The sequence below is a fragment of the Phyllostomus hastatus genome, unplaced genomic scaffold, assembly GCF_019186645.2.
Source record: "Phyllostomus hastatus isolate PE091 unplaced genomic scaffold, TTU_PhHast_1.1 phas_contig_41, whole genome shotgun sequence".
NCBI classification, from domain to species: Eukaryota; Metazoa; Chordata; class Mammalia; order Chiroptera; family Phyllostomidae; genus Phyllostomus; species Phyllostomus hastatus.
The window spans coordinates 8,048,417-8,059,417 of NW_025333876.1; positions in this window are offsets into that span (position 1 = coordinate 8,048,417).

An 11,001-nucleotide genomic window follows, 5' to 3' on the forward strand; every position below is an offset into this window, starting at 1 on the left:
AACATGTTCCAGTTATACGGCTAACTCTTTGTTTTTTTTTTAATAAGAAAATAAAGAGTAGTGGATCTTCATTAGCCCATAAACTTCATTTTATGTCTCAACATTTAATGTCTAAGCCCTGGCTGGCGTAGCTCAGTGGATTGAGCATGGGCTGCGAACCAAAGTGTCTCAGGTTCGATTCCCAGTCAGGGTACATGCCTGGGTTGCAGGCCATGACCCTCAGCAACCGCACATTGATGTTTCTCTCTCTCTCTCTCTCTCCCTCCCTTCCCTCTCTAAAAATAAATAAATAAAATCTTTAAAAAAAACATTTAACGTCTAAAGAAAAAGAAGTATAGCTTTGTTTTTTGGTTAAACTTTAAATGTTTGTTTTGCATACTTGAATTTATTGTTTCCATGTTTTTAAGCTAGATGTGCCAGCTTTGTTTCTACACTGCAACTCAAAGTTAACATTTCTTATCACTCTATTTGAAAACCAGTAATTCAGAGAGGACTTTTGGCCAAGATGGAGGAATAGATAAACACACTTTCCATCCTCCCACAACCAAAAGGACAACAAATTTAAAAACAAAGAATAACTAGAATTGCCAGGAAATTGAACTGTATGGAAGTCTGACAACTAAGGAGTTAAAAAAAAAAACAACAACACATTTATACAGTCTGGTAGGAGGGGCAGAGATAGGCAGCTAGGGCAGAGAGGATGTGTGTGGCAAGGCAGTGGCTAGTGGACTAGGTGGTCCCACATTTGTGTGTGGGTAAACCAGAAGGAACAACTCAGGAGTGAGACAGACTGAACAACCCAGGGTTCCAGTGCAGGGAAATAAAGCCTCAAGAACCTCTGACTGAAAAAGCCTGTGGGGATTGAGGCAGCGGGAGAAACTCCCAGCCTCACAGGAGAGACCCACAGGGTCCTACAAGGTACACAAACTCACCCATCCAGGAATCAGCACCAGAAGGGCCCAATATGCTTGTGGGTAACAGAGAAAGTGACTGAAAGCCTGCCAAGAGTGGAGCGCTCACCATTATTCCCTCCTGGACCCCTCTCCCACATACAGCTCCACAACACAGCTATGTGGGTTGCCCCACCCTGGCAAATATCTAAGTCTCCACCCCTTACTACGTAATAGGCACACTGAGACAAATTATATATATATATATCCCAAATGAAAGAACAGATCAAAGCTTCAAAAATGGAACTAAGCAATGAAGATATAGTCAACCTATCAAATACAGAGTTCAAAACACTGGTAATCAGATGCTCACAGAAATGGTTTTGTATGATCACAAATTAGAGGCAAAAGTGAAGGCTATGCAAAGTGAAATAAAGAAAATGTACAGGGAACCAACAGTGATGAAAAGGAAACTGGGACTCAAATCAACGATTTGGAGCAGGAGGGAAAAATAAACATTCAACCAGAACAGAATGAAGAAACCAGAATTCCAAAAAATGAGGAAAACTTTAAACATTCCAACATCTGAATCATGGGGGTGCCAGAAGGAGATGACAAAGAGCAAGAAATTGAAAACTTATTTGAAAAATAATGGAGAACTTCCCTAATCTGGCAAAGGAAGTAGGCTTTTAGGAAGTCCAGGAAGCTCAGAGAATCCCAAAGAAATTGGACCCAGGAAAGCACACACCAAGATAAATCATAATTAAGTTATCCATGATTAAAGATAAGGAGTGAATCTTAAAAGAAGCAAGAGAAAAGGAGACAGTTACCTCCAAAGGAGTTCCCATAAGACTAGTAGATGATTTCCCAAAAGAAATCTTACAGGCAAAAAGGGGGTGGAAAAAAGTATGCCAAGTCATGAAAGGCAAGGACATACATCCAAGATTACTCTATCCAGCAAAGCTATAATTTAGACTGGAAGGGCAAATAACGTGCTTCCCAGATAAGGTCAAGTTAAAGGAGTTCATCATCACCGAGTCCTTATTATATGAAATGCCAAAGGGGCTTATCTAAGAAAAAGAAGATTAAAAATATGAACAGTAAAATGACAACAAACTCACAACTATCAACAACTGAACCTAAGAACAAAAACAAAGTGTGCAAACAACTACAACAGGAACAGAACCAGAGAAATGGAGATCACATGGAGGGTTATCAGCCAGGAGGGGGAGGGAGGAGAATGGGGGGGAAAGCAGGGGCAATAAGAAACATAAATGATAGGTACAAAATAGACAGGGGAGGTTAAGAACAGCATAGAAAAATCAGAAGCCAAAGAACTTATATGTACAACCCATGCACATGAACTAACATGGGGGAATGTTGGTGGCGGGGGGAGGGGGGACTGGAGTGCAATGTGGAGGGGAATAAAGGGGAGCAAAAGAGTGGGACAACTGTAATAGCATAATCAATAAAATATATTTTTTAAAAAGAAAACCAGTAATTTATTTACTCTTTCCTCAAACAAAATATTACATTTCTGATATATTGACAAAATAGAATTAAATTGAAGAAGAGGGTGGAATTGAAATTTAGACCACTCCTTATAGTACTAATCAAAACGTATACTTCATTCAAAGTGAACTTATTGTGATTTTGGATTGGCTTTAAAAATCACAGCCTTAGCAGCAATAATCAGAATGGACAAACACTGCCCTTTTCCTTGTGGAGAGCAGTCTCAAGTAAAACCTGCATATAACTAGCAATAAGTAAATTGAGCAGTTGTATACTATTTATGAACTGCATGTTTTAACACTTGTGTATAAACTGCTTTTTCCAAATTCCATATAACTTTTAAATGGCTGAAACTACTGTTGTATAGATTAGTCTGTATTTTTGACATATTTATCTAACTTCAAAAAAATAAAATTTGTCTTGACAAGTTTTCTCAAAAACAGATTTAGACAGAGAGGCAGATACAGAGAGTCACAACTCACCAAGAGCAGAAGCTGCTACTGGAACAAGGACTGTTCCTGTTACCTAACCTATCATGTCCAGTTTTCAACAAAAAATTACAAGACATCCTATAAAGGCACAAAACACAATTTGAGATACAAAGTAATTATCACAACCAGGTTCAAATGTGGCAGAAATTTTAGAACTAACGGTCTGAGAACTTAAATAACTGATTAATATGCTAAGGGCTCTCACAGAAAAAGTGGACATCATGCAAGAGCAGATGGCTACTGTAAGCATACAGCTGGATACCTTAGGAAAGAACTAAAGGGTATTTCTAGAGATGGAAAACACTGTACCAAACAGAGAATGAATGACTTTGGTGGGCTCATCAGTGGACTGGGTGTGGCACAGAAAGGAACCAGTGAGCTTGAACATATGTCAACAGAAACTTCCCAAACTAAACAACAAAGAGGAAAAATGGGAAAAAAAATTAAAGAACAGAATGTGCAAGAATGTAGAACAATCACAAAAATTCTACCATATGTGTGACAGGTGTACTAGAAGGAAAAGAAAAAGAGAAAGGAATAAAAGAAATATTTGAAGCAATAAGGACTGAGAATTTCTCCAAGTTAATGAACACTAAACCACAGATGCAGAAAACCTAGAGAACAGAAAGAAGGATAAATACTGAAAACTGCACACTTACTTAGGCATATTATATTCAAGCAGTTGAAATTCAAAAACAAAGTGAGAATCTTTATTGAAACCAGAGAAAGAATGTTCACCTTGCTTGTAGAGGAACAAAAATGGGAACCATGTCAGACATCTTTTCAGAAATTGTGCAAGCAAGAAGAGAGTGGAGTAAAATATTTAAAGCATTGAATGAAAAAAACTATCAACTGGAATTCTGTATCAGGTGAAATTATTCTTCAAAAGTGAAGAAAAAATACAAATACTATATGATTCCATTTATATGAGGTGTCTAGAGTAGTCAAATTCATAGGGACAGATAGTAGAGGGTGGTTGTCCTGGAGAGGAGGAATGGAAAACTATTGTTTAATGAGGGCAGAATTTCTGGATGTGGGTGATAGTGATTGGTGAACAAAATATGAATGCACTTAATGAATGTCACTGAAAAGTAGATTAAGAATGGTTGAAATTATAAATTTTATGCTATGTATATTTTTTATTTTACACTAAAAATAAAGAGTTTTTAAATGGAGAAAAAAAGAACAAAAAATGAAAGAGAAAGCAAGATTTTCTCAAACAAAAATTGATGGAATTTGTCACCAATAGACTTGCCTTGCAAGAAATGGTAAAAAGGAATTCTTTCCAGAGAAGGAAAATGATATAGGTTAGAAATTTGGTTCCAAATAAAGAAAGGAAAAGCGTTAGAGAAGGCAACCACTAAAAAAAAATTAAAATAAAAAAATAAGTATAGTTGAGGAGAAAAAATGGAATCACATACAATGCTCAAGTAAAACCAAGTAAGACAGAAAAGGAGGGGAAGATCAAAAATCTTTTTTTTTTAAAGATTTTATTTATTTATTTTTAGAGAGGGAAGGGAGGGAGATAGAGAGAGAGAGAGAGAGGAACATCAATGTGCAGTTGCTGGGGGTTATGGCCTGCAACCCAGGCATGTACCCTGGCTGGGAATTGAACCTGGGACACTTTGGTTCCCAGCCCACGCTCAATCCACTGAGCTATGCCAGCCAGGGCTAATAAATAAAATCTTTAAAAAAAAGTCAGTCTTTACCTTAACTGAGGCTGTCTATTCCCTTCCCTTCCCTTCCCTTTCTTTCTTTCTTTCTTTCTTTCTTTCTTTCTTTCTTTCTTTCTTTCTTTCTTTCTTTCTTCTTTCATTCTTTCTTTCTTTTAGTATCTATGATAACATACCTAATAACATACTTTTGCAATATCGAAGTAATTTCCTTTTCCCAACCTCCACCTCTCAAAGCACAACCACCAAAGCAGAGACCACAAATCCCCTCATTGTTATTATTATCACATTACTTGTTAACTGTTAACTACCCTATATCCAACTATGTAGAAGAAGTGTGTGTGTATTCCTTTTCGTTTTTAATCCAGTCCCAGAGACTTACCCCATTTTGCTTTCTCCCACCCATCACCAGTGAATTTCATGTAACCCCTTTGTACCTCATCCTTTGATTGTAATAAAATAAGGCACAACCCTGCCATTCTCTGGAGCATTATCTCACCTGTTGAGATTGTGCTTCCCAGCAATTGTTGTCAGTTTGGGTCAAACAAACGCATAAAAATTCTTACAGGTTTGGATGGTTCTTATGTTGACAATACCTACCAAAAGACAGAGACTATCAGAGTTATCTCAAAAAACAGATTGTCTACAAGAAACCCACATTAAATATAAAGAGACAGATACTTACTTTTAATTTTTAAAGTAAAGAGGAAAAAATATACCATGCTAATACTAGTCAGAAGGAAGTTGAAATAGCTCTGTTGGTTTCAGACAAAGTGGACTCCCTAGATCTAAATGTAAAATCCAAACTTTAAAACTTTTAGAAGATGTTATATGAGATAATCTAGAGGTAACCTTAGGCTAGTGATGACTTTTTAGATACAATGCTAGAAGCACAATTCAGGAAAGAAAATATTGATTAATTGGGCTACATTAAAATTAAACACTTCTGCACTATGGGAGATGCTGGTAAGAGAATAGAAAGCTAAGCCACAGATTGTGATAAAATATTTGCAAAACACATATCTAATGTAAGATTTGTACTCAAAATATACAAGACCTCTTTAAACTCAACAATAAGAAAACAAACAACTCAATTTAAAAAAACGAGCAAAAGATCTGAACAAGACTCCTCACCAAATAAGATATAGAGGTAGCCAATAAGCATATAAAAAGGTGTTTCACACCATATGTCCTTAGGAAAATGAAAATTAAAATAATAATGAGAGACCACTATATACGTGTTAAAATAAATGGCTAAAGTCCAAAACCATGAAAAGACCAAATGCTGGCAGAGATGTGAAGCAAGAGGAATTCTCATTCATTGCTGGTGGGAATCCCAAATGGTGCAGCCATCGGTTTGGTGGTTTCTTTCTTTCTTTTCTTTATTCTTTAATCCTCACCGAAGAATATATTTATTAATTTTAGAGAGAGGAAGTTGGGGGGGAGAGAGAGAGAGAGATCCATCAATGTGAGAGAGAAACATTGATTAGTTGCCTCCTCCCGACTGGGGACTGAATCTACCACCTAGGTATATGCCCTGACTGAGGATCAAATCCACATCTTTTTCCAGCACTGGCTATACTCCAACCAACTGAGTTACCTAGTTACGCCAGTTTGGTGGTTTCTTATAAGGGTAGGTTTCTTACAGTCTTAACATACAATCCAGCTATTGCCTTCCTTAGTATAATATTTACTCAAAGGTGAAGTTTGGGCCTAGATGGAAGTGTAGGTAGAAATGCTTCACTTCCTCACACAACCAAAAGAAAGATACCAACTAATCTAAAAACAATAAACAACCAGAAGAGCCAGAAAATCAAACTGCATGGAATTCCTACAACCAAGGAGCTAAAGAAACATTCTCTCAGACTTGTAGGAGGGGCAGAGACAGGCAGAGAGGTTGTGTGGCCAGGCAGCAGACAGGTGAAGTGGGGCTGGCTGAACAGGAAACTAAAGACTCAAAAAGTAGCTGGAAACTACTGCAGGAGTTGCCACAGAGAGAGAAACTCCCAGTCTCACACAAGAGAGTTCATTGGAAAGTGGGGCTGGAACAGAGTGATCCAGCTGCATTGTTCCCTCTCTGACCCCCCCTCCACAAACAGCACCCCATCACAGCAAAGAGAGTTGCCCCACCCTGTTGAATACCTAAGGCTCTGCCCCCAAACAACATAACAGGTGCACTGAGACAAAGAAATATGGCCCAAATGAAAGAACAGAGCAAAACTCCAGAAAAGAAGCTAAGTGATGAGGAGATAGACAACCTATCTGATGCAGAATTCAAAACATTGGTGATCAGGATGCTCACAGAAATGACTGAGCTTGGTCGCAAAATGAAGAGATAAATGGAGGCTACTAAAAGTGAAATAAAACAAAATATACAGGGAACCAACAGTGAAGGAAAGGAAACTGGGACTCAAATCAATGATTTGAAACAAAAGGAAGAAATAAACATCCAACTGGAACAGAATGAAGAAACAAGAATTAAAAAAAAATGAGGAGAGGATTTGAAACCTCTGGGACAACTTTAAACATTCCAACATCCAAATCATTGGAGTGCTAAAAGGAGAAGAATAAGAGCAAGAAGTCAAAAACTTATTTGAACAAATAATGAAGGAAAATTTCCCCAATCTGGTGAAAAAAATAGACTTCCAGGAAGCCCAGAGAGTCCCAAAGAAATTGTATCCAAGGAGGAGCACACCAAGGCACATCATAATTAAATTAACCAAGATTAAAAATGAAGAGAGAATCTTAAAAGCAGCAAGAGAAAATGAGAGGGTTACCTACCAAGGAGTTCCCATAAGACTGTCAGCTGAGTTCTTGAAAGAAACCTTACAGGCAAGAATGGGCTAGAAAGAAGTACTCAAAGTCAAAAAAGGCAAGGACCTACATTCAAGATTACTTTCTATCCAGCAAAGCTATCATTTAGAATGGAAGGGTAGATAAAGTGCTTCCTAGATAAAGTAAAGTTAAAGGAGTTCATCATTACCAAGCCCTTACTATACGAAATGTTAAAGGGACTTATCTAAGAAATAGCAGAAGATCAAAAACTATGAACAGTAAAATGACAAGAAACTCACAACTATCAAAAACTGAGCCTAAAAAGAAACAAAAATAAAACTAAGCAAACAACTAGAACAGGAACAGAACCAGAGACATGGAGATCACTTGAAGGATTTTCAGTGCAGAGCAGGAGGGGAAAAGTGGAGGGAAAGGTACAGACAATAAAAAGAATAATTGGTAGGCATAAAATAGACATTGAGAGGTTAAGAATGGTATAGAAGACAGAGACGTCAAAGAACTTACATGTACAACACATAGCCATGAACTAAAGGAGGAGAATGCTGCAGGGTTGGGGGGTGAAGGGCGGAGGGGTGACAAAGGGGAAAAATTGGGAAAACTGTAATTGCATAATCAATAAAATATACTTAAAAAAGATTTACTCAAAGGTGTTGAAAACCTGCACATGAATGTTTATAGTGGCTTTAATCATAATTACCAAAATCTGGAAGCAACCAAGATATCCTTTAGTAGGTGATGGATACATACATTGTAGCACATTCAGATAACAGAATATTACTCAGTGATAAAAGGAAATGAGCTCTCAGGCCATGAAAAGACATGCAGGGAGCTCACATGCATATCACTAAGTGAAAAAAGCCAATTTGAAAGCCTGCTTACCATCTCATTTCAACTCCAGGACATTGTGGAAAAGGCAAAACTATGGAGACAGTAAAACCATCAGTGGTTGCCAGGAGTTTGAGGGGAAGAAAGAGGAAATGGGCAGAGCATGGGGGATTTTTAGGGCAGTGAAACCACTATTTGACACTGTAATGGTGGATACCTGCCACTGTACATTTGTCAAACTCATAGAATGTACAACTCCAAAAGTGAACCCTAATGTAACTCATGAAATTTGGGGGATGATGATGTGTCAATGTAGGTTCATTGATTTTAGCAAATGTTTCACACTAATGTAAAATGTTAATAACAAGAGCAACTGAGTGTGTAGCAGAGAGGTGGTACAGGAGAACTCTCTATACTTTCTGCTCATTTTTGCTGCAAACCTAAAACTGCTCTAAATAATGAAGTCTATTAATTGAAAAAATAGAAGCTCCAACTCTTTAGCTCAAAGTCTTGCATTAATTAACACAAAAGTATTCTGTAGTTAATAGCATTTACTTACAAACAAAATTAAAATGTTTAAACAGTTTGTTCTCTTAATAAATGTGTTCTTTATTACATTGCTTCCTATAGTAACCTTTTCCCACTCATTTAACAAATACTTGAACATTTACTATGTGCCAGGCCTAACGCAGTACTGGGTCCTTGTTGAATAAATGAATGAGTGAGTATGTGAATGAGTGAGTGACACTAGCCCTGCTTGATGTTCAGTGCCCTCATTCTTTTTTTTTTTTAACTTTTATTTATTTATTTATTTTAGACAGAAGGGAAAGGAAGCAGAAAGAGAGGGAAAGAAACATCAATGTGTGGTTGCTTCTCACGTGGCCACCACTAGGGACCTGGCCTGCCACTTAGGCATGTGCCCTGACTGGAAATCGAACTGGCAACCCTTTGGTTCACAGCCCATGCTCAATCCACTGAGCTACACTAGCCAGGGCCCTCATTCTTTGCTCTACCTCCTCTCAGCTCTGTCTTTGCATTGAAGGCAGTTTTGCTGTCCACAAACAGGGATTTTCTTTGGCGTTTCTGATGTTGTAGCTAGTTAGAGGGTTTGGGAGCATCAGATTTTTATAGCAAATCAACAGAGAATAGGAAGCAGGCAGACTTTGAGATAGTGCATTTTAGAACTTCTCCGTCACCTGTCATACTCCACATTTGCAGGTCTGGGTTTCTCAAAGCATTGCTTTCTGAGGAGCAAGGACCATTTGGGCAGAGTTATTTGTCTACTAAACAGTCACAACGTCATTCAAGAGAAAAGCTGAAAGCTAAGTCAGGTGATTTGCAGAATCAGACCTGACTTCAGCCTTTGGTTCAGTAAGCTAGACTTGCCAAGTTCCAACGGTGAGACTTTGACCCGAAGTCTAATCTAGTATGTGTTCTTAGGCTCCTGTGTCAAAGCCCCATAGTTAAACTCATCCAGGTAGATGAATTCTCAATCTTAACTGATGAAATGGGATTACATTCTATTTTTTCTTAAGTCTTTAACAAAAACTTTGCACAGCTATGAGGATCAACCACATCATCTTACTTCAGCTACTGGAAGGGTCAATATTTGTCTAAGTCTTAATGCTGATGACTTAGAATGCGCCCTTAACCTGTTTCTGTCCCAGCTGGTTTCAGAAAAAGAGTTTAACATAAATCATTATATAACTAACATCCTTGTATTTGGGTGGCAGCAAATTGTAATATCCTTTCTTACAAGATCATTACAGACTGGGAAGCCATCACTGACTGTATTGAAGGGTGAATAATACCCCATGACGAACGGGTAATGAAAAGTTTGATTCTATTTGTTTCTTTTGTGCCCATTTTCCAATACAGCTAGGAAATAGGAAGGTGGTGCAGGGAGACTTTAAAATTATAGTATTACTTATAATGATACATTTTATTATATAGCAAGGAAAGGAGAGACGGGAGAAAGGAAAAGCACAGAGATGAGTAAAGATCATAAGTTGTTTGAGAATTTCTCCACATCCACCCTTCCCTTTGAGTTTTTTGTCACTCTCCCTGACACTGGCTCAAAACCTCATCATCCTTTGCTGCCTTCCCTTCTCCAGGCAGGCACCACACCGATTCTCCTGATTTCTCTCATATCTCTACTCTCTATCTTTTCGATGACTTTATTCAGATTCTTGTCACCTCTTCACTGGATGAATCTTTCATTCATTTCATTCACTCAGCAAACATTGGTTGAGTATCTGCCAGCATGCAAGGGCCCAGAAACACAAGTGTGAGTGACAGATCTGAGCCCTCTGTCATGAGACCTGCCATGGGAGCTGACAAGAAGGGCGACATGGAACACCTGTCCTGAGTATTATGAAAAGGGAAGTCTGGTGTTCTGAAAGTGGGTGAAGGCAAGTGACCCAGGTTGTGGGTTCAAGCACTGCATCCAGGGGCTGTGACATATGAGTTGAGACCTGAAGAGGAAAGTTTGGGGTGGTGGAGAGAATTTTCTAAACAGGCCTTGCCATGCCCCTCCACTCCTGACACCCAGAGTGCTTCTGCCTTGGACAGACAGCTCCACACCTCTTGGCATCTTATTCAGACCACACACTCACTTTCTACCTTTACCTCCCACACACTGTGTTTGCAGATTCTGTTCCCATCACACACTGTTCCATAGGGTGTTTTGCAGTTTTTGTACCCAGGTCTTTGTGCATGTGATTTATTTCACTAGGATTTTGCTTTCTCCATCTTGAAAATTTATTCTTGTTCTTCAGGGCCCAGCTTAGAGGTTACTTTGATTAATTCTATAAT